A 24,406-nucleotide genomic window follows, 5' to 3' on the forward strand; every position below is an offset into this window, starting at 1 on the left:
CCACAGATTTTCTATGGGATTAACGTCTGGAGACTGGCTAGGCCACTCCAGAACCGTAATGTGCCACTCCTCTTGAGCCACTTCTCTGTTGCCTTGGCTCTGTGTTTTGGGTCATTTCATGCTGGAATACTCATCCACGACCCATTTTCAATGCCCTGGCTAAGGGAAGGAGGTTCTCACCCACGATTTGATGGTACATAGCCCTGTCTATCGTCCCTTTGATGCGGTGCAGTTGTCCTGTCCCCTCAGTAGAAAAATACCCCCAAAGCATAATGTTTCGATTTCCATGTTTGATGGTGGGGATGGTGTTCTTGGGGTCATGGGCAGCATGCCTCCTCCTCGAAACATGGCGAGTGGAGTTGATGCCAAAGAGCTCTATTTTGGTCTCATCTGACCACAACACTTTCACCCAGTTCTCCTTTGAATCATTCAGATGTTCATTGGCAAACTTCAGACGGGCCTGTACATGTGCTTTCTTGAACAGGGGTACCATGCGGGCGCTGCAGGATTTCAGTCCTTCACGGCATAGTGTGTTACCAATTGTTTTCTTGATGATTATGGTCCCAGCTGCCTTGAGATCATTAACAAGATCCTCCTGTGTGGTTCTGGGCTGATTCCTCACCATTCTCATAGTCATTGAAACTCCACAAGGTGAGATCTTGCATGGAGCACCAGACCGAGGGAGACTGACAGTTATTCTGTGTTTCTTTCATTTGAGAATAATCGCACCAACTGTTGTCACCTTTTCACCAAGCTGCTTGGCTTTGGTCTTGTAGTCCATTCCAGTCTTGTGTAGGCCTACGATCTTGTTCCCTTTAAGAGAGTGCTCCTAATTTCAGCTTGTTATCTGTATAAAAGAAACCTGGGAGCCAGAAATCTTGCCGATTCATAGGATCAAATACTTATTTCACTCATTGACATGCAAATCAATTTAAAACTTTTTTTCTGAATTTTTTGTTTTGTTATTCTATCTCTCACTATTAAAATACACCTACCATTAAAAGTATAGACTGATCATTTCAATTACTTTTTTTCCCTCACCCTACCTGGCCACAACTATAATGCACACCTGACATGTGCCTACTAAGCTTAAATGACAAGATGTTGGTTTTTGAAAACCAGTCTTACAAAAAAAGGTATGCATGAATTTGAATTGAGCCCTACAATGTACGTTTTCAATATTCATCCCTCCATATACGGTCGAAAAAGGACAGGGTCCCTCTGGATAAGTTGCTTTTTCCATATTGAATTTCAGATTGGAGAGTGCGCTATGTGATTATAAAATATTTATCAATGCCAAAAGAATCCTCCATGTAACAGATCCAGGTACAAACAGGACATCTGTTTGCTCAGCATGACAATCCAAATTTGGTTAGGTGTGTCTCACTCAGTAATGCGTGCCCTGGGGTGGAAAGGTGTGCACCCTTGGATTGCTTTAACTGTACCTGATCTCTCATTCAGCCTGATCTATGCTTTGAGGCTTCTTTTTATTTTCCTAGGGATTAACCCTAACACTCCCAGATGATCACATTGCATTCCCCTGGTGCTTGACTTGAAACTAACCTCTGGTGCTTGACGGTAACATCTGCAGCGCTGGTGTGTGTATCTCCTGAGCTTTTATTACAGCTAATATTTAGAGTAAGTGAAAGAAAATCTAAACAGAAGCTATTTTCCTCCCCATTATCGGCTCTGCGGATATTATTTTCTAAATCAGGGCTGCCAGCATGTGCAAATGATAGAATATAGATTTTCAACTCTTTAAGTCCATATATTAAAGAGCTATCACTGTGTCAATATGGAATAACCTTTTAGTTCAGGATTCTCAGCTGTATCAAGCTATCACAAAATGAGTGCTCCATTCCACTTTGAAATCTGATTTCCTCACCTCCCCCCCCCCCCCCCCCCAAAAAAAATAGATTTTTATGATATCAACTACAATCACTTGGCCTTAATGGGTTAATATCATGGTGAAGTGGGCACTGTTAAAAAAGTAATGCATTTTAGGGAGAGTTTGTTTAAGGCAAGGACCAGTCCTATTCTATGACCAATGGCTAAATAAGAAGCTATCACCATGGTAACCAAGAATGTCTCCCAAAATAGCATCTGTTTTGCCCCATTGCAATATGTTTACAGAAAAGGTAGGCAACCTGCGGTGTCCCAGCATTAGACTCTGATGCTTAGCCAGTCTATAAGGAGTCATAGTCCACATCAGTCGTAAGATGCAGCAGTTGGAGTCCTAAATGCTGGCTTGATATTGCGGACTTACTGAACAACAACCTTCATTACAGTTTAGACCAGGCTTCCCCAAACTCCAGCCCTCCAGAGTCCAGATGTTGCTGAACTACAACTCCCATGATTCTATGAATGAAATAGATAGCCTGCGAATCATGGGAGTTGTAGTTCAGCAACATCTAGAGGGCCAGAGTTTGGGGAAGCCTGGTTTAGACTAAGTAACCCTTTGATAATGTTTTCTCACTATCACCCTGTATCACACAACAGTTTGTAAAGCAATCACTATCAAAATTTCACAAACCATCGTTCTGCTGGTAACGCTTGTAAAGTCAGAACACATTCTCAACAAAAACCATGCTTTTTTGGTAGCTTTTTAGCTAGAAGTTAAAGGTTACGGTGAGCCAAGTGCATTTATAATGCTAATAGGTGACAGGTGTGTTATTAACCTATTGTGTTCCACATAAACATTGCAGTGTGTGTGTGTTTCATTAAGCTATCCTTACACGCATTTAAGGTATTGGGCACATGTTTGTCTACTAGGTTGTTAATTTGGTTATGTTAAATTATATAACATATATAATAATTGGTTTAATTGTCCAATGGTCATGTTAAAGTGTCCCCAACAATTTTTTGCGGTATGATTGTGATTGACAAAATTTGAGTAATAATATAAGGTATAGAACCTATATTTACCAATCGAATAATGCAAAAATACAATACACAATATTAAAAAAAATATAGGATGTTGGGATTAGGATCGTATCAATATCATGAATATCATATAGGCAGCCAGTAACATGTCGATACATTTTGAACATGAAATTGCAATTTTTATATTTAGCTAACATAGGAACCTCCTGGTCATGTCAAAGAAAGAAAAAAAAATAGAATAAAAAAAAGGTAAAATTGCTCATCAACTTCTTTTTAGCAGCAGTTCATCCATGAGTGAAACCGCTCTGTAAATTGATATCAGCCATACAGTGTTTGCTATGCGTTTACACATCTTGGTGCACTGTTTAGAGAACTGGGTTTTGAGCTGTGATTGACCAGAAGGAGAAAGACCTCAGTCCAAGATGTGAGTGTGGCATACACATGCTTCAAGGACAACATGGACAAAGTTGATATCAGGCAGCAGGAACTGAGCATTGCAACCGCTGATATCGCTCAGGGTTCCATCTTAGAATTGTCGTTTTTTTTTTTTCCTTCAAATGGCTGAAATTTTAGGCAATTTTTAGCCATGAAAGTGAGTGCACTGCAATCATACAAAGGTATCATGATGCTAAGAGTGATCCTTTAACTCAACAGTGGGCACTCAATTGATACTGCTTGGCTGAACTAAGCTGGATTTAGTTTGCTTGGAAGAGAACCTTGATGGAACTATTTTGGATTTGCATTCTTCGCAAGTACTGATTCCTAGAGCATGAATCCATTTGCTGATTAAAGGATGCCAAAAATAATTATCAGTTAGCTCCCAGGTGTCATTGACTTAGGTTGTCCATAGTGAAAGATCCCCTAGGGTTTTCTGCCAATTTACAGATCAAAGAACATCTCTTAAGTACCATAACCATCGTGTTATCTCCAGTTACACAGCCTTGATTTCACTGATTGATGTTGTCACGTTTTATATGTATATATTTTAAAAGTGTCTCTAAAATATTGATTTCATTTTCATCACCTACAAGAAGGAGTATTTATCAGGTTTTCGTGAAAATCTCTTTGTATGATAGATGTTTAAAAAGATAAATCACTGACTCTAACAGCAGATTGCTGCAACCTTAGGAAATATTTGTTACATTTCTTTTTCAAGTGGCGACAGTTTGGACACATGCTTCCTTTTATCTTTCTACACTAGCTTTATACTGAAAACAGCAATAACAATGCTGGGAGCAAACTGGTAACTCTGGCATCCCAAGTTTTTTCTGACCTACATATCCCTTGATGTTCAGTAAGCCTTTAGGGATGTCAGATTTAGCAATCACTGGTAGCATTTTGGGGATTGGCAAATAAGTTTCAAAATGTCCAAAATAACTAGTTCTTGAATGAATAAGTTCCTGTGGTGGTCTCGAGTAACAAAACATTGACACATAGTATATGAACCTGTTTTAGAACTACGACTATTGTAATGCTGGGCGATCATTAGGTCTTCAGAGGAGAGGGGAGATCTGCTTTTATAACAACTTAAAGGGACTCTCCAATTTATGAAAACTGCAATATTTACAGTTGCAGGGTTAAGGGTAGTGGGAGTTGGCACCCAGACCACTCCAATGGGCAGAAGTGGTCTGGGTGCCTGGAGTGTCCCTTTAATACCTACATGTATGCTGTTATCGAGTCCCTCCATATATGCCTGCTGACTGTACTCCCCTAAACACTTTACCTAATTATCCAAATTAATGTACCTGCACTCATAGGTGCCTGGTCAAAAATTAAAGCTATATAATATACAGTATTATTGCCGCCACATAGTAGACATACATTCAAAAGGAGACTACCCTGATGCCCTTGGCAATATTATCTTATATAATTTTATATTTCATAGATCATATATGACTATATCTATAAAACGTCATTGTTTGTTCAAGAACGAGAATTCTCTAAGGTGTTTAACCCCTTAAGGACCAAACTTCTGGAATAAAATGGAATCATGACATGTCACACATGGCATGTGTCCTTAAGGTGTTTAAAGAGACAATCAAAGCATCTTTACCGCTACAGCTTTGTATAGCCATGGTTATGTTGCCTAGAGTCTCTGGGTCCCGTTCCCTGGCTTTATGTCAAACTGTTTAGAAGTGGTTTGACAAAAATTGAGACTCTCTCAGCACCCAGAGACCATCCCCTCTACAGTCTGGCTTAGATAAGATGATTTAGTTCTCCATGACAGATTCCATTCTGCTCCCCACCCACATACAGCCAGGTGATATTCTAATGGTAAGAAAAATGCACAAAGGCTGGGAGGCAAACAGGAATTCTCTATACAATGTAAGACAGACGCAGGTGAAATGGAGTACAAGTGACATGTTAAAATAAGATTTTAAATGAGTTGCTAAATAATAACAGAAAATCAAATTAATCCAAAAAAAAGTTGTCTTTGACTTGTGCTACTTTTTTTTTGTGAAATCTGATATTATGAGCATTTTAATTCAGAGTAAAATAAAAAAGCAGCATGTCCGTTCAAGTAGAGAACATTAAAGAACATGTCAAACACTACAAGAACATAATTGGAAGTACATTAAAGAAAGGGAAAAGGAGAAGGAAAGGTAGGGAGGGGCAGGGAATGTGAACTGGCCCTAAATTGAAAGTCTATGCATTTTATGTATTAAGGACATATGAGACAGCATAGCAGCAGATCCTTAAACTTGTAAAGGCAATAATACACAATAGAAAGTCTTGCGACCCTTAATTTCTGTAAGAAATTGTTTGCAGAGTAGACTGAATAATATTGTCAAATGGTTTTAAAAAGACCATCCTCTAAGAAAGTTAAACTCTAAAGAGTAAATTCTTGCCTAAATGATTACATTTTGCAAAACAGGATATACAAAAGCTACAACAATTAACATGGGCCTTGCTAACAGGTTATAGACCAAAGGAAAATTCATACTTCAACTTTAGGGTCAGGAAGGGATTAGGGGGCTTTACGTAGGTCAACTTCAGCAACAGCATTCTGGGAAAGGTTGTTTTTTTTTAAACTTTATTCCTATGTTAGTAGCCTTCACTCCAGCCATCTGGTTTCCCGGGAATAGTGATATATAGAGTGTGCTGGTGAATTCACTACATTGAGTAAATGTCTGTGTAGATATGTGGTATGCCTTGTAATCTGCATGGAGTGAGAGTTAATGGAGTACAAAATATTGGACAATTTGATATGCATTTGACAGCTACATGGTTCCAGAAGGGTTGAGTATTGGATACTGTCATGATCTATGTACCTCCAACCACAGGATCAAATGGTATGTGGACATTGTCCGGGTTATTCACTAAATGCAAATTCAAAGGGAATTTCAAATTTAAGGTCAAAATTGCTAAACTAAAACAATTCCTTAAGTCAGCTATGCTTTCCGTTCTGCTACTCTGGCCATAAATGTGAACTTCACTTAGAATTCTCACTTGTAAAATACCCCTTTTTAGTGTAAGAATAGGGCTTACAGGTCCGTTCTAGTTTCAAGCTAGTTCCAAACCTAGATGCATGTTCAGACACCTAGTTTACTTCGATAGAGAGAGAAAGAGAAAGATAGAGAGAGAGGATGCAGCACCATTAATTACATTGAAAATTGTCAGGCATTGACCAGGTCATTTTAAATATTAGGCCAAAAGATCTGAGATGCAATAATAAGCCAATCTGCGTATTGTTTTTCCAACTCAACTCTTTTGGTTTAACATTTTAAATTATCTTGTCAATTCGGCACAATTATCCGTTTAGTGAATAAAACTGCAGGAAAAAGGGAAGATGTGATATTGTTGGATGTTAGTTCATAACAATACAAATAAATGTAATGATATCTACTGGATTCCACTTATGTCATATAGTTTCACAATGCTGTCAATATGTGGAAACCCATGGCGCCACAACATTTTGGGTCCAGGAGGTTTCAAGCTGCAGCCTTGTTTGGATGCACTGGATTAAGGGGACCTTTATGCAGCTTATATCACACATATATCGGAGTTCAACAATGTCTCCCAAGGTGTGATACATTGCCGCTCCTGGCGAACATACTCTGATTTTTTTTGCCACATTGTTCCATGTTTTATACTATATACTAACACTTTGTGTGACATTGTCTTTGTATAATACAGGGATGGGGAATCTTTTTTCTGCCAAGGGACATTTGGATAGTTACAAAAAATACAAGATGTGCTGGCACTCAATCTCGTGCTATTGCAGGTATTCAAGTTTTTTTTTTTTTTTTAATTCTTTATTTTTGTTGTGCACGGAATAACACAAAGTTTTTTTTACAATGCCACGATAGCAATTACAGGCGATTTAAAAACAGGTATATGTTAACAGTTGCATGGCATTTGGAAAAGGGCACAATTTTTATGATGTGTAAATAAGCTTAATACACGCTAACTTTGTATGTCTGTTGTAGCGGTTCACGTTATGATCATCAGGCTTAAGACTGCAAACATACAGAGAGTATATACTAATAATTAATAATTGTTAAACATTGCTTAGCTAGCTAGAGTGCCCTGTTTTAATGGCTTAACCCAAGTTTAAACTGAACGGTATACATAGAAAGGCATCAGTATGGCATTGGTAGCATTGCACAGTTTTAAATTTAGTAGTCAGGAGGAACAAATATGGCATGACACGCAGTAAATAATTAACCTAGGCAAGTTGCTTATAACAGTACATGCTGGTTATTTGCTATGCTATCTGCATTTGACAAGAGTTAAGTAGACATGTATAGCACTGTACTTATAATTAAGACCATGAGTTACTGTCTAAGCATGCTGGGTTCTACAGGATAAGAGGTGTGTTTTGAAAGGCAGAGAGGAGGCTAGACACGATAGCAAGATAACATGAGAATGATTATTGCTATTGCTAGATGGAATATAATTGAGTTGTACGGCTACTGGGTTATTCCTCTGAGTTAGATCTTATAAAGTCCTGAATTTTCAAGATTATGGCAGAGATCTTAGAGTCATTGCATATAGTATGCACCTTCACAATCATGTAATATATTTAAACTAGACTGTGCATTAGGTGACCTACATGGGTTTGTTTAGCCAATACCCAGTGCTGGCAGGCTGCGTGCTCTGCAGGATACATGTCCACCTTTCTGCATACGAGGGGGCCACCTTTCTCTGGTGTGGGTGCATTCCCACGCCTTGCTAGTGGTACAGGGGCATGTTCCATGTGTTGGGTCAGGGCTTCTCAGAGCACAGGTGCTTGTCTGTCGACCCGCTGGTCTGTGGGCTTGGGTTCGACTCTCCTCATATCGCCCCCAGTGATTACCGCGAGGAGGTAAGGTGGGTGATTGTGGACCTCTTGCAGGTTTCTCTCGTGCCAGGAAGTTTTCAGTGCGCTGAGAGGGAGCCTTGTGGAGTCTTGGACGGTGTGCTCGGGGGCTTCTCAAGCCGTTCCAAACCTTACCGTGTCGTCGGGGGTTTGGTCGGGCCCAGAGTGCCTGCCTCTGCTTTTCCTCCTTTGCCTCTGTATCAGGGTTCCCAGTGGGTTTTGTTGTGGCTTTGCCTCTCGATGCGTAGGGCTGGGGCAGTGTTGCCGTGACCGGCCTCCGCTGACTGCGATGGGCTTGGGCAGGTGAGACACTGATCCTGGGCCTGCTGTTTATGCGGTCCCAGAAATCACGGCAGATCCTGTTTAATCTGGCCTCAAAGCCCCGCATCCAGTCCCGAGTCTCTTTGTCCATCTGCTGCAGTGTGGGCTTCTGCGTGGCGGCCATCTTGGGACCGCCACGTGGATTAAGGCTCAGGTAGTTGTGGGCTATACAGGGTGGTGCCATGCCCAGTGGGGACCGGGATAACCCCACCGGTCCAAAGGGGGGGGGGGGGTAGCAGGGTGAGTGCGGCTACCTTTGGTCAGCGTGTTCTCTCTCACGGGGGATCGGCCGCCTCCTCCCGTAGTCGAGCCCGCCGTCCTGGTAGGCCTCAAGGCCTCAGGGCAGATCAAGCCTCTTGGATCGGAAAGTGTGGGATCCTGTGAGTCCCTGTCATAGGGCATGCCTGCTGTGCTGTTTCTGAGCTTTTTGTGCTTGTTAAATGCTGGTTCTTAGTCGATTTTAAAGCAGTTTTTTCAATAATGTGCAGGAGCTCTCAGAAGCACGTCTGGCCAGCTTGCCAGTCAGGCCCCGCCCCAGGTATTCAAGGTTAATGCCGGTAGGACCTCATAATTTGGATAGTTATAACATCCTTTGCGCGTCATACAAAATGATCAACTTAAAAATTACCCCCTGTCTGTCTCTTTTGCCCCTTGCCAAGCCCCTCTGTGTATTTTTGTACCTCCCCAGCCCCTATGTGTTTCTCTTTCTCACACCAGCCCCTCTGTGTGTCTTTTCCCCAGCACCTTATCTCTTTTTCCCCCAGCCTCTCTATGTCTCTTTGTGTCCCAGCCCCTCTATCCCATGTGTCTCATTTACGCCCCTCAGCCTCTTCATGTGTCTGATTCCTCCCAGCCCCTCCATGTGTCTCATTCCTCCCAGCCGCCCCATGTATCCCATTTCCTCTACCCTCCCACCATGTGTCTCATTCCCCCTACCCCCATGTGTCTTATCCCCCCAGCCGCACATGTAACCTATTTCCCTTACCCTCCCATGTGTCTCATTCCCCCAGTCCCCCATGTGTCTCATTGCCCCTGCCCTCTCTATGTGTTTTAGTCCCCCAGACTCCCATATGTATTATTCCCCCAGTGCCCCATATGTTCCATTTCCCCTGCTCGCCATGTGTTGTATTCCCTTAGTCACCCATGTGTCTTATTCCCTCAGCCCAACCCATGTGTTTCATTCCCCCAGTCCCGAATGTGTCTCATTCCCCCAGCCCACCCCATGTGTCTTATTCCCCCTCCCAATGTGTTTCATTTACCCAGTCCCCCCCTCCCCCCCATGTGTCTCATTTTCTCACCCCCTGTGTGTCTTTCCACCTTTCATCTCCCTCTTGTGTGGCGTGGCAAAGCCGCAGACCGGGATAGTGGAGCGTTAGGAACCTTTCCCTGGTCTGACAGGAAGCAGTTCAGCTCTCCCTGCCACACACTTCATATCAGACTGCCGTAGAGGTTACAGAAGCTCTTCTATACTGGTCTGCGGCTTGACCATGGGACACAAGAGTAACGGGCAGGAGGGGGCTGTGCAGTGTGCTTCCCTCCTGCAAGAGCCGGTCAGCAGAATGTTGCGCCCACAGGGACGTTTCGACCTAATGAGGACGTCTGTGCTGCCTTATGGTAGCCCCGGCTCTGTGACAGCAACATCAATTGATTTTGTGGGCCTGATACGGCTCGCGAGCCAGACGTTTTCCACCCATAGCTTAATACTATTGAGCAGGGAGGAATCACATTTGCTTCAATTACAGTCCTCACTTGTGCAGTCTACTATTGGGTATATTTGTATTTCACATTTTATAATTTTTATTATAGATACAAGTTTAATTAGTGAATTGTAATAAATTGTGATAAACTATAACTGGCATTTGAGTATTTTTGTACTGCTGTTGGACCTTCAATAGAGGGAGGCTGCTATATGCACAATATTTACAAAGATTCTTTGAGTCTCTGTGTTTTGTTCTCTTTGGAGATATAGGTTGACAAATGTGTATTTTCTGCATAACACCTTTTGGCTACTCCGTAATGATATGATTTACTTTGTTAACAGTATCTGCACATTCGCTTGAACATTACAATTGTATTTCTTTGTATATATATATATACATATTCAATTCAAATAGCCATTGCTACATGATATTATCAGCATGTAAATATCTTTAGGGCACAGGAAGGAATTATCTAGTAGATTCGGGAAGTTTTCGAAATCACTATGCAGTTTCTAATTTATACAAATATTTTAAGGATGCACTGAGTGTGTAATCATAACACATAAACACAGAGCACCACCCACGTTTGTATACATTTGGAGCCGCATGCATTGTAAACACTGTCAGAATGTGCCAGAAGTTTCCTGCATGTGGTTAAAGGCTGCATGCATTCTAATACTTTAGAGCTGCTGTGTGTTATAATGATATGCCGTTTAAAGGAACACTGTAATGTTAAGAACACAAATCTGTATCCCTAATGCTATAGTATCCCTGTCCCTATTGCTATTCAGGTCCTTCCCCCAGGTGCATTAAAAAAGATTAACTTAGATTTACTTACCTTTTTCCAGTGCCGATGCTTCCTTTGTGCTGCTTACCTTCCCGCCTCCCATGATGTCACGGAGGAGGCATAGAATTCTCCATTATCGACCAATCCAATGCTCCTCTTAGAGAAGTAGAGGGAAACTAATCAACATGAGCACTGGCATCTGACAACCACTAGAGGAGGACTTTACCCTGCAATGTAAGCAATACAGTTTCTCAAAAACTGCAATGTTTTACATTACAGGGATAAAAGGACAAGGACATTGCACCCAAACCACGTCATTGAGATGAAGTTATCTGGGTGACAATAGTGTTTCTTTAAGACTTGGTTGATTTAGAATTTAGTGTAGCAATGAAAACTTGCATGTTAATCCCAATGTATAAAAATGTATTTATCACTGTGTTATTAGGAAGCCAGGCATTCACTAGGCAACCATACTTTACAAAAATAAGTGCATTAAAGTATTAGGGCTTTATACAAATACGATATATTGCCAAATACATATATTCAGTTCTATTTTTTATACTGAATTTAGAATTTGCTTTGAATTACTAAACATTCATACATTAGTGATTACACCCTATGTAGTTTTTAAAGCATCATTAAAGCCCCACTGTCAATTTCCAGAATTTCTAACATTATATTTACCAATCCTCGTTATATTACAAATATGTACTTTTGAGGTGTTAAAAATAAAATTAAGAGAAATCAGCATATCTTTATCCTGAAATTGGCATTTATTATTATTACTATTTTTATGATAAGTCATAAAACATCAAACTTTTTTTGCAGAGACGTACAATGGGTACTTTAACAAATGGTAAATATATCAGACAGTACAAAACATAATCACAATCACAATTAATCACAATTCAGCACCTATTTTTTGTTTATAATGTTGAGCATGTCATGTCACAGCCTTTTTCCGCTAGTAAAACTTAAGTAAGAGATCATTATTAACTTAACTTGGCTAACGGCATTAATGTTAATAATGCAATCCAAAGGTAAATAATCTGAGATCACCAGTAGATGAAGGCGAGAAAATCATGGCGAGAAAGTTTGGTTTGGGCAAACCGTTTTTCCTGAAAATAGAACATTTTTAGGATGCCTGAATTTCAGCCAAATCAGCATGGTAGAATTTCGGTACTGAAAACTTAATTTGGAAACTAATAAGACTAATCCAAATGTTTTGTAAAATCAACAGTTAGTGATTGTCATTGCCATAACTTTGCCTTGTCAAAACTGGATTCAAAACGGAGGATCACAGGAAATAGGTAACCGCAAGTTATAGGTGAGCTTCGATTATGTTTTATTAAATTATGTCTTTTAAAGAGAATTTAAATTTAAATAAAATTATGACGGAGGGCCTTGTTAGGGTCACCTCCATCAGTCACATAAAAAAACAAGCTACTCTCTTCCAGTAGTGTCTCTCTCTATTGTTTTGCACAAACTATTTATTATGTTTACTTTTTAATACGATGCCTGTAGATACATCTTCGTCATTCTGGAAAACACTGGATTTTCCACTGCCCTGAAATACTTTTTACATCCTGTGTGTACTTGCTAATGAAACAAGCCCCTGAATCTATAGGGTCAATAACCCCCCCTCCCATCTTCCCCTGTTTGCTTTATTTTGCATGGATCCAGGCTGCAGATTACAGACCCCTTTTTGACATGTTTAGAGGCCAGTTCTGGTTCATTGTAAAGGACACCACTGGAGCCTGGAGCCTTTAGAAGACATCCATTGTGCAGCTGCCAAAAAACAACATTTCCCTCTATTTATGGAAACAGCAGTCTCCTTTTATTTATCTCTCTTACTCCCAGCGTGGGCAGAGATAGTTACTGTGGTTGATTGATGTTGTAGTAACCTGTGTGCCTCTTGCCCACTCTCTGCCCAGCACTCAATGCCACCTATGTAGATTTTACAAACAGCAAACAGCTCCATGCAGGATAGATTCCTCCCATGTTTCCTTATTCAGTGAGGTCTCCTTGGTCTACCGGTTAGGGCCCTCCATATTGCTTAACCCTTTAAGTGGAATGCCTAAAATGGGCCTACAGGGAATGGAGCCATATTACGGTCTAGGTCTGTATATTTTGAGGGTATCACTACTATCATTTATTAACTCCTTAGTTACCTAGGACTCTCTATGCCATTATAACAATAGGATCTTTAAGCAAGACTTAAAATGTCTAGTCCTACACTACTAGTCAGGTCTTAAATGTTTTTTTGCCACTGTTAGCCCGGAGGACTACCCTTCAGGGTTAAATTTTAACTTGCCGGTTGCTAGTAGCAAGTGGAAATTCTTAGCCCTGCTTTAAGGATCCCAAAATGATATGTCCTTTTATTTTAATGACAGCATGTCTGTATAGTATATCCAGTGCTGAATAATCAGGACATTTCACACTAGTAGAAGATCTTTAAGGACCATATTAGAATGTTGACTAACAATAGGGCATTAAGAGGGTACCATTAATCTCATCAGCTCAGCTGCTTTAATGAAGATACTTGAGAGGTCAGTAAACATGTGTATCTGGCTGATGTTTATTGGAGTTGTAGTGTTGTTGCCTATTCTTATTTTAACTCCATTGCTATGTTACAATGCAATGGCCACCAAAAAGCAGTTCCCTAGCTGTTATGGAACCTATGATGCCAGCCATGTTGGATTCTAACCATGACTTTAGACGTTTTCAGATACACTGGATTATGTGCCCTGGAGGCTATGATGTAGCTGCAATTATGAAACCGTTCCTGAAGCTCCTTCATGTAATGCCTGGGGCTTTGGAAGGCTGACATTCAGCCCCTCCCTACACACCCAAGCCAATTAAAGAGTGATATCATGTCTCTGGTCTCCTCCCCTGAGGTGTTTCCTTCAGTAACAGTGAGGTTTCAGCTCATTCCATGACTACATTAACCCTTTCTGTGCTTTAGCCCAGACAATGTAGCACTATAGATCAGAGCAAATGCAGCAGATATGGCAAATACCTGGAACCACCAATCAACTGGCTAAGGCTTGACCCACAAACTGCTTTGTTTTCCACGAGATGAAGCATTAAATGTAGTTTTGGATAATCTCATTTTTTTTTTATCAAGTAAAACAGATGTTTAGCTGAACATCATGGCAAATGTGGTCTACAACAACTGGAGTGACAACAGCCGCTGTTGATTTAGAATTTCTGAATTGGAATTTCTGCACACCTTGTCTTTACTTTTAATTATAACAGGGTATCTCCCATTTACAGTACTTGCTGATAATCTCTCACTTTTCTACTTGCCCTCATTTTTAGATTTTGTCTGTTGCAGGGGTGGCCAGATGTAAACACATCTGTTGTCAGTCTCAACTTCATCATGCTTTGCTGGCCTTTTTTGCAACAGATGGAGGTCTACCTTTTGGCCACCTCCTCTCTAACGTTTCACAGAATCTTGTAGAACATAAGGACCTAAGGCTCTGATTAACCCACGTGTCGGTTTTCAAAACAAAAAAGAAAGATAAAAAACATCTTTATGTCATCTGTCAGTTACCTGCAAAAGAATAGGATTTAAACACGTTCGGGGATACATACTATCTCTTTCTGAAGAAATGCCATATAGAAATAGTGGACACAAAAGCAAATGTGTGATAACAATTAAGAATATTTTACACATTCTAAATAATGTGAAAGCGCAGGTGTACAACAGCTCTCAAAGAAGATCAAAAAAAGTTTGATGTAATATATATATGGCTCATCCTGGGAGACAGACGTTGTATTTTACTAACAGCTGGATAATCTCTAACAGATATTTTTAACAAGATCAAAAGAGCTGAAAAAATTAGCTAAATACTAGCAGAACTAGCATTTATATAAGTATTGCCCATTCAGATATATATCACTGACTGACACAAAGTGACATCACCTTGCAACATCACATGTAACACTGCATGTTAGCAGAATAAAAATAGCATCTGTAGAAAGTAAGATATCAAGCCTTCAACAATTTCCATGAAGATAAATAGAGCCAGTGATAGGCAATCAGTTTCTTGCTGGTAAATCACTATGCCTAATGCTGGTAATTGACTTCCATGAAATGGATAGTGTATTCTGAGAATCCTCTGCGTTTTGATGGAATCATGAATTATCACGTTTAAGGGAGGATCAAAGCAGTTAAACCTAGCTGAATGAACTGCCAGTTACAGGATTGGACGGTGTGCTCATTGCATTCTTTCTTGTTAAAAAAAAATAAAATTAAAAAGCCATTGCGGTTTATTTACTAAACTTAGAAATGAGAATAATATGCAAAGGAATGGGAAATTTTAGACAAAAAAATAAATAAATGTTAAAACTGAAAAATAGCCCATCTCCACCGTTTTTCCAGTTTTTATATTTTGGCCTAAAATGTGAAATTCTCTATCTATCCGTCTATCAGGGGAAGGCAACCTTCGGCACTCCAGGTGTTGTGGACTACATTTCCCATGATGCTCTTTTGGCCATAATGTTAGCAAAGCATCAGGAGAGATGTACTCCACAACACCTGGAATGCTGAAGGTTGCCTGACCTTGGATAGGTTAATAAACCCATAAAATATTACCTGGGCACAGCTATAAACACAAAATGGTTCATCTAATTTATCAATCCTAGATCTCTAAGGAGAAATGTCTCGTGAAAGATCAGTATTATCCAGCATGTAGCTGCAAAGTTGTCTCTGAATGACTCCTACATCTTAGTCAGCTTTGAACTGGGACAAGGCTGGCTAACGGTCATCAAAGCTGTTTTAGCAACTCCTCAATAGCTACCTTTTGTTGAGTTAGAAGGTCGGTTGTACTGAGCAATAGAGTGTCAGCTTGTGGCATCTACAAATTAGAATTTACAGAATTAAGCCATCATCTTTCAGTCTCACAGTCAGCTTAAATCACTGGGCACTTGTGGAGAGAGGAATAGATCTTTGAAGTGGTTGAAAATTGTTCATGCTTCATGGCTTGTTAATGTGTAATTCAATGCAGGGCAGAAATCCAACCATGAAAGAAAATGTTTTGTATAGGATCATAAACACTGCACAGATATCCCCACTTTTTGACTGAGCGCAGGTGCAGAAGGTCATAAAGTGGGTAAATTTGTCTTTCGTTAATGAAGGGGATAACAGTTTAACAATGGAAGGGGTGTGGATCTGAAGCTTTCAGTTAGAGTTAACTAATCGTGTGTAGTGGCCAGAATTTGGGGAAGTCTTAAAGCACCAAAACTTCCACAATGACTATTTCAGACCTGGAAACTCTTGTTTCACAGAACTGTTACGCTTAAGGAGTTAATTCACTAAACTAGAAATTGTGGAAAATCAGCACATTGAATTGCACATTTGAAAAACTGCAAAACTTAAAAAGTAGCGGAGTTGTAGAATTTTGACAGTTTGGCTGCTTTGCACTCAATGTTGAAATGTCCTGGTTAGTTTTTCACATCTCACAGTTTAGTGAATGAACCCCCGAGTATTTCCCGTAGAGAACAATAAATTGATTGCATGTCGCCAGTGTTTTATTTGTGGGATAAGCTTTTTGGTACTTTTCTATTTCTATAATTTATTGGAATTTCAGAAGTGTAGGTACTAAAAACTACCCCCAGAATGAAATTTCACCCAAATATATATATTTTCATATTTGTAAACAATAAAAGTAAAAATAAATAAATAGAATTGAAACTTACCTTTGCCTTACAAGCATAATCCAAAGGGTTTCTTTTTTGGATTCTGGAAAGTTAAGCCAGACACTCCTGTTCTAACAAGTCTTGGGCTCCTGTTGTATTGCTCAAAGTTCTTTCTCTTTTATGGAATCAGTTTCAGTACGGGGGAGGATACATGATTTTCTACAAGAACTAAGACAGAAAGTTATAGAAGATATTCCTTTTGGAAGATTTATTTCAAGATTTCCCCCTCTCCTCTGCTTCTTCTTTCTGAACGTCTCTCTTTCTCTCTCTCTCTCCCAGATTTTTTTCTCTAAGCATGTACCCTAAAGACATAGAAAAAAAGAAGTTGCTGCTTTGTAATTAATTCCTGAGCCCAGCCCATGCTTTTTCCAGCCAATAGATACACAGATATTTAAATCTCTTGCCAGCCAGGTGAATGAGACACTGAATTCGGTGTAACACATAACTTTATCCCTAACATTTCAATGCATTCTAGAAAAAGTACACATTTTTCGAACTTAAAAAAAAAAAATAAAAAAGTATATTTGAACCAGACATAAAGATACTTGTGAATAGATAGATATAGGATTGCTTTTATTTTTGTTATATAGGGTGTTAGAATTTTCTTACTGAAATATAGATTTGGGAAATTATTAACTTTTATTTTTTCTATCACTATCCTTTCTGCATAGCAGAAGGATCCACAGAACATGTTGATTTGCAGTATAAAAATCCAAACTTTGTGTCAGGATTTAGTTAACAAAAGAAATATAACCAAAATACTAAAACGGATTACCGGACCTTAAAATGGCTGGATTTAACATTAATAAACAGAATAGTACAGGACAGGTCAAGGTCAGGAAGACAGAGCGTACGTAAACAGCAATACAAGCCAGAAATCAAGGAATACAGAAGGTAGAGTAGTCGAGTACAAGCCGGGGTCAAAATACAAAGAATAAATCAATATCACTCTCCAATAACCACAAGGGAAACCATGACAGGGCAAAACTAATAAAGCTTTCATAGCTATAGGAGAGCTGTTATTGGTCAGTAGGTGCACACGTGACACCCTCATGACAACAAATGTAAGTTTGTGTCAGTTAATAAAATCAGGAAGGCTGGCAATATAAGGGCCCCAATTTGCATCGGCCGGCATTACACACAGTGCCATAGGAGACCGCAGACATGTGAGAAAGAGGCGAGGGCAGCATGAGCAGGACAAGTGGCACTTGGACCAGCCACGCAGGGACACAACGCATCGGAGCACGCACCATGACACTTTGTTAACCAATAAACTTTCAAGATGTCTTCATCATGACAGATTCATTAAGCTGTAACTCTATTTGAGACATTTAAACTAATATAGCTTTATTGGAAAACATGTATATTTTGCAAAGGTTGCAGAATTTTTTCTGCCCATCTATTTTTGTTCCGATTTTGAAAGTCAGTCGTTAATTCGTGAAAACTTACTGTTTAGTGAAGTGTCCCTGCCATTTAGCTTTTAAAAGTCACTAAACAGCTTCCTAACATGCAATAACTGAGAAATATATTATATTAAAAGAACATTGCCACACCCATCACAAATTAAGCTTATTTAAAGGGACACTCCTTTTTTTTCATTTTACAAAAAGTGTAGATTTTAATAGAAATGGGCACTTTTCTAAATTAACCTTGTAACAGCCCCATGGCTGTCAATCGGATAACCAATCCTGTTACTTCCTGGTAGTTTAGTTCAGTGGATCTTTTTTTTACTTTTTTTTTACTTTTATTTGGGCACTAGAGTGTTGAGTGTCCAGGTGCCTTTTAACCTTCATGGGGTTAAATCATTTGTCACTATGTCTCATTATGCTTTTGATAATAGTTCAAATAGTAAGCCTGCTCAGTGCAATTCATTCACTAAACATTGTTTGCATTGAACCACTTCATCTGAAATATATATATTTTTTTAAATTTTGGGACAGCTAAAATTCAGCCATATGTCAGTTTGACTCGTCTTAATTTTTTTTTACTGAAAAAAGATTTAAAAACAAATCAGACCAACCAAAAGTGCACTCACATTTTCCAACCATTTGGTTCACAGATCAAGTGAGAAAAAGTAATTCATAAAGGGAATAAGAGAAGTAGTTTATTTACTGCTCGTCCTTTGTTCCACTTGATCTGTGACTAAAATCTACATTAAGTGGCAGTCCCCTAGCCATCAATCATCTTTTTTCCTTTCAATCATCTATTTTTTTGGTACCATGGAGGAATTCTAAATTATGGATCAAAAAGAAAATACTTTTTGTGGGCGTGTTTAGTTCATGATTCGTCTAGATTTTGGCTCGGAGTTTGGGAATTTGAACCGTCGCCCAATCAGCCCAAGTTTGGACGAACTGCAGTTTAGTGTGCACACATAAAAATACACAGTCATTATTATTGTAATATATATAACATATTCCGCTTTACAATTATAGAACCGGGAAATTTGACAACAGATTATTGACATACAAAAATTACCGGACAAGAGGTGAAGAAGGTCCTACTCAAACTAGCTTACAATTTATGACATAAAAATGATTTATTTTTATTCATCAAAGTGAAGCTAAAGGTTGTTAAATTGCTAACTCAAATGTATTTCAAATTATACATTTTAAAAAATAGCATGCTAAATACCATATTCTTGCTCAATTCTTAACCAGTTGCTGATATTTACAGATACTCAAACATCATGATCTGTATCGTAAAGTTCTGCAAGTGAAGCAGTTACCATGGAAACCAATGCAATGTTCTTGCTGATGGCTCTGTTTATCTAAGGGTTGCTCTTCTTTTTGACCTGCAAAACATCTATACTTGTGCCTAATAAATCTATGTACTGAATTAAATCTGTCAATGTTCCTGTCTACAATACATTCTTGTTGCCTGTTCTACAAAAGTATCAGCCAAATGAAAAACTAAACTAAGTATTTTAGAAACTAATTTATTGATTTTCTGTACACTTTATTAAAGGAATACTCCCAGGCACCATAACAACTTCATATAAATTAAGTTGTTATGGTGCCAGGAGGCCAGCTGGTGCACTCTTACCTCAAGGGGCTCAACTGTTCTCGAACAGGCTTGAGAAAGGTGTGCTTCTTTCCAAACCAGCTTTGTGAATAGGGAGTCACTGATTGGCTGAAAGTTTACAGCTGACTGCTCTCAGCCAATCAGCAGTGCTCCTGACCAGAGGCACGTCGCCCTACCTGATACTGAAGCCAGATGGGGGGGTGGGGGGGGTTGAGATTGAAGCTGGAGGCAGCTTTGAGGTTAAACCATTCGAGAAACGGTTTAACTTCTTGAGGTAAGATTGTGCCTGATGGCCTCCTGGCACCATAACAACTTAATTTAGATTAAGTTGTTATGGTGCCAAAAGGTGCCCAAACTGTCCCTTTAAGGTGATCGTAGCGTTACAAAAAAAACTCTAATTTTCAGCCAGATATCTGTTTATCTCATTGCAGGACGTATCAGACATTACATTGTAAGTAGACTTTCCTGACTCATGCCACCCACTCCCGAAGTAACTACAGTTACTATGGCTGTTGGGCATGCAGCTGTGTACTGTCTGAAATAAATCATTTATTTCTCAGTAACAACAAGACATATCTATGTCCTTTTTTATTATTTACTCATTCATTCAATCCAGCCCTTGAGACACCCCTTACAATCTCTGATACTTAGTCACGGCTCAAACTACCTTTCAATGTCTAACAGATGACTACGAGAACAGATTTTAAAAACACACACTCAAAGGATCCCTGAATGAGATATATAACAAAATATGTTTCAGGGTGATCATGAGCAGGAGTTACCTTTTTTGCACAAACAGTATGTTACTGGGGTATCCAGTCAGAGTGAGGAGAAGGGTTAAAGAACCATTGACATCCTTGTATTTAAAGCCAAAATATGCATTCTTCTAGTCTAGTCTCATCACGGGTTAAATCCAAGGATCCTATTTTTCCTATTAACCATGGGAAGCGCTATTAAACCAATGTTTACCCTGATGTTAATGGAAGTTATTCTTAAACAAATAAACCAGTAAATGTTGGGGTGCTTTCTTTGTAAAAATAAAATAAAAACAGAAAAAGTCTGGGAATCATTTCTCAGGCCTATCGAGCTTCTTAGGAATTCTTCGAGGTCAGAAGTGATGCTTTATGCTGGGACTGGAAATACAGTTCAGATACTCGATCGTAAAACACTTGACCTGGTATTTAAGGAAAGCACCAAAAATCCATAACCTAAAGCGAAAATGAAAAGGAAAAGACAACAACAGATAGTTCAGTTGGTTGGCAACAGAACGTATGGGCCTGCAGCAATTATATTAATAGATTATTAGATAACAGGAAGAGAGAAAAGTTACCTAGAGGGCAGAGGAATTCCTGTGTGTAGCTGTTGTCTTCAATTACATGTAAAGGTCACAATACCTATCATCAGATGGTTGAACATGCGGGATATAGACTCTAAACGTACAGCAATCCACTATCCATGTTAATATTCCAATACATGGCGGTATATAGCCATCATATTGCTATTACTTCAATCTTACCTACGCCCCAGGAGGGATAAAGGTTTAAATAGGATATGACCACTTAAAGGTTTATGTGTTAAAAGTTTAAAGACCACTCCAAGCACTATAATTAGTACAGCGCATCTCCCCCATTGTAAGGAGTCAAATAACTGTACAATGTTTAGACTTACCTGCTGGGTACTGCTCCGTCCCTTTACTATTGCTCATTGAGAGCAAGAATCTAATTGCTCTGAGCTCATGAGCTAAGCCTTGCACCACCAGTAGAGGGAGAGATGGAAGATGATACCAGTATTGCTATTTGCTCATGTTTCTCTCTGGTTACCGTATATTTGGCTTGTTATTCCGATTCTCCTGCTTTCTTCATTCCTTTGACCTCGGCTTGTTTCTCGTTCTCCTGTTTTCTGGCTCCCTTTACTTGGCTTGTCTCCTGACTATTCTTAGTGTGCTTAACCCGGCCATTCTAAGGACCGGTATTGCACCCTTTACTATATGTGACCTGTTAGCGTAGGTTCCCGAATTGTGACACAGGCAGGTATTGTACCCTCTGCCTATTCCAATACAACCCTTCTTCCAGGCAGGTATCCACCTCTGCCTGGAATGTGATTTCTATTGCCTTTACCAAGGTACTTAAGGCTCTCAGACCTAACTCTCCTCATTTAACACAGGGTTAGAGGAATCGTGCAGGCAGCCAACAGGTCTGAAGACTCTGTTACTGTGATCCCTAAAAATCCACACAGAACACAAGTTTCAAAAGGAACTAACATATAAAGCTTTATTTTTACTTGGGACTAGCCCTTATGATAATTACATAAAGCATATGGTGACATACTAAAATAAATACATAAAACCAAGTCGTGAAAAAACACAGGCACTCATAATAATACATGCATATTAATAAAGGGACAGGGAATAACCAACATGGAATATCTCTCCTGCCTGCAGAAACAATAATATGCAAATCTACCTGAATATGCAAATTAGCAAGCCTTGATAATCAGGTAATGCATATAGCTGTTGCTAGATTCTTGCAACCAACAGTTGGCACTGTACAGGCTCCACAACCAAATCCACCTAGTTGATTGCAAGCATTAGCAAGACAGAAGAGCACACAGACATTTAACCCCAAACAACCACATTACACAAACACCATGCACCTCCATCTGACGTCACGGGAGCCGCATGGAGGTCTATTGATTTGACCATTTAACTAGCGCAGAGCACATGCACGCATTCTGAGTCGGCGACAGGCAGTGATAGAGAGAAGATAGGGAATTAGGGAGAGAAGGAGGAGGGAGGGCTACATTCAGTGTGGGAGAAAGGAAGGAGAGATTGAAGCTTTCCCTTGCAGGCTCTGCCTGGAATAGAGAAACAGATTACTTATGTTGCCAGAGTGCAGTGCATGCTGACAACAGATGTAAAATATGCACAGAATTAATTAGTCGAGAACAGAGTTCTGGGATGCCTAAGTCACGTGTGCCTGGGGTCTAACTACCCCCCAGCAGACAATTAACATTATCTATGGATATGCAATGTTTCAAGCTGAGACACTGCACATTCAGACTCCTACCACCATGACTACTTCAAAAGGTAGACATGGTCATTGTGGTTAGAGTAACCCTTTAATTAATAAACTCCCAAATTAACTTTTAATTCTCAGAACACGCCAATCTTGTCATTATTTCTACAGAGCATGGCAAACTCATTTCTTTCAATCCTTCTGTTAATCTCTAAAAAAAAAAAAAAAAAAAAAAGTACAGGCAAAAGATATTGTCATCACAATAAGGTATTGTCTTGGGTTCAGCCACCCGCTATTGCTACAACAAATCTAATTTGATATGTCTGGAAAGAGACTATGCAGCTTAAATAATCACATATAGCCCCTTAGACCCCACACATGTTTGGTAGGAAGTGAACTGAAATTCTATACTTTTAGTTTCACAGCAAATTCCTATTTAGACAGCTCTAGCAGCATTATGTCAGAAATCCCCCAAACATCTGCCTGTTTAGCTTGTGTTCTGATTTGGTTTTGCCTGTGGGTTTAATGACATTGTAAATGTATATTCACACAGAGTGCAGGGAGTGTAGCATTGGGGTCATAGGATTTTCCTGCTGAATGAATTGGCACAGTAGGCTACAATAAATGTGAGTGTAACTCTATTCATCTACTCATCTAGCTCATGGTACTATACATACTACACTATATTTGTGTCTATTTTGTTCCTGATCAACTTCTAGATCAGGATCTAGATCAAGAGATATACCACATATCCTTAAATGGGGATTATATCGCCAGGTGCACATAAGTAGAGCTAACTGATATCTCTATACACTGGAAGTGTAACTCTTCTTCTATGTTCCATTAATATTTTACATTTTACACTATATAATCCACCATTCTTCCCTCGTCTGGTTGCATATTGCCTACAACAGAGGACATTTCAAGGCACTACTCCCACTTTTACGTGTATACTGCTACTCCAGTGCCTATCTCCCTCCAAGTCAATGGCACTCACAGATCTCCCTCACAGGCTTGCTGCCATGGCATTCTCATTCCAGGCTCTCCTTCACCCCTCACATTCAGTCAATCACCAAAATCCTGTCACTTCCATCTGAAAAACATCCACCCCTACCCAACATTGGATGCAGTTAGGATGCTGGTCATGCTGCTATCATCTCCTGCCTTCTCTACTGCTTCCACTTCTCACTGGTCTTACACAATCCCAGTTCGTCCTGCTACAGTCTCTAATGAAAAGAAACACAATAGAAACATTTCCATCAATTTTGATCTCATTATCTGTTGCTTACCCAGAGGAAGATTTAAATAATGAGTTATTTTTCCTTCGTAACAAAACACTGGCTTCTGTAAGGTCAAATGGCAGGAGTCATTTTTAAATGTGACATGGACAATTTTATTACATTGCTCAGCATCACAGATGAATTGATGATGCACTTTGGATTCTGTATAAAATGCAGTTCTATGGCAACATTCTGAAAATGAAGCAATTAACAGGAGCATTCCACTGGATTCTAGGTCACCTTCTCTACTAACTGTATAATTAGCTGCAAAAAGTAGGCTTGAGACCTAAAGGTGTAAAGTACAAAGAACAAAGATAAATTGACCAAAACATGATGCATTTCCTTTAAGGCTAGCTTTCCTTTGATGACTAATGTGGCCCTTGAGCAGGGGTTGG

The 24,406-nt window shown here is 39.5% G+C and overlaps 1 protein-coding gene across 2 annotated transcripts in view; it reads right to left on the reverse strand.

Annotated features, from left to right (window-relative positions):
- COL7A1 (collagen type VII alpha 1 chain) overlaps positions 1-16,985 on the reverse strand; it is a 193,817-nt gene extending 176,832 nt beyond the window's left edge. For both annotated transcript variants that reach the window (XM_063426212.1, XM_063426213.1), the window contains exon 1: positions 16,697-16,985. The gene's annotated coding sequence lies outside the window, so the exon portion shown is untranslated. The remainder of the gene's footprint in view (positions 1-16,696) is intronic.
- Positions 16,986-24,406: the final 7,421 nt, after the last annotated feature.

The sequence above is a fragment of the Pelobates fuscus genome, chromosome 7 (assembly GCF_036172605.1).
Source record: "Pelobates fuscus isolate aPelFus1 chromosome 7, aPelFus1.pri, whole genome shotgun sequence".
In the NCBI taxonomy this organism is placed as follows: Eukaryota; Metazoa; Chordata; class Amphibia; order Anura; family Pelobatidae; genus Pelobates; species Pelobates fuscus.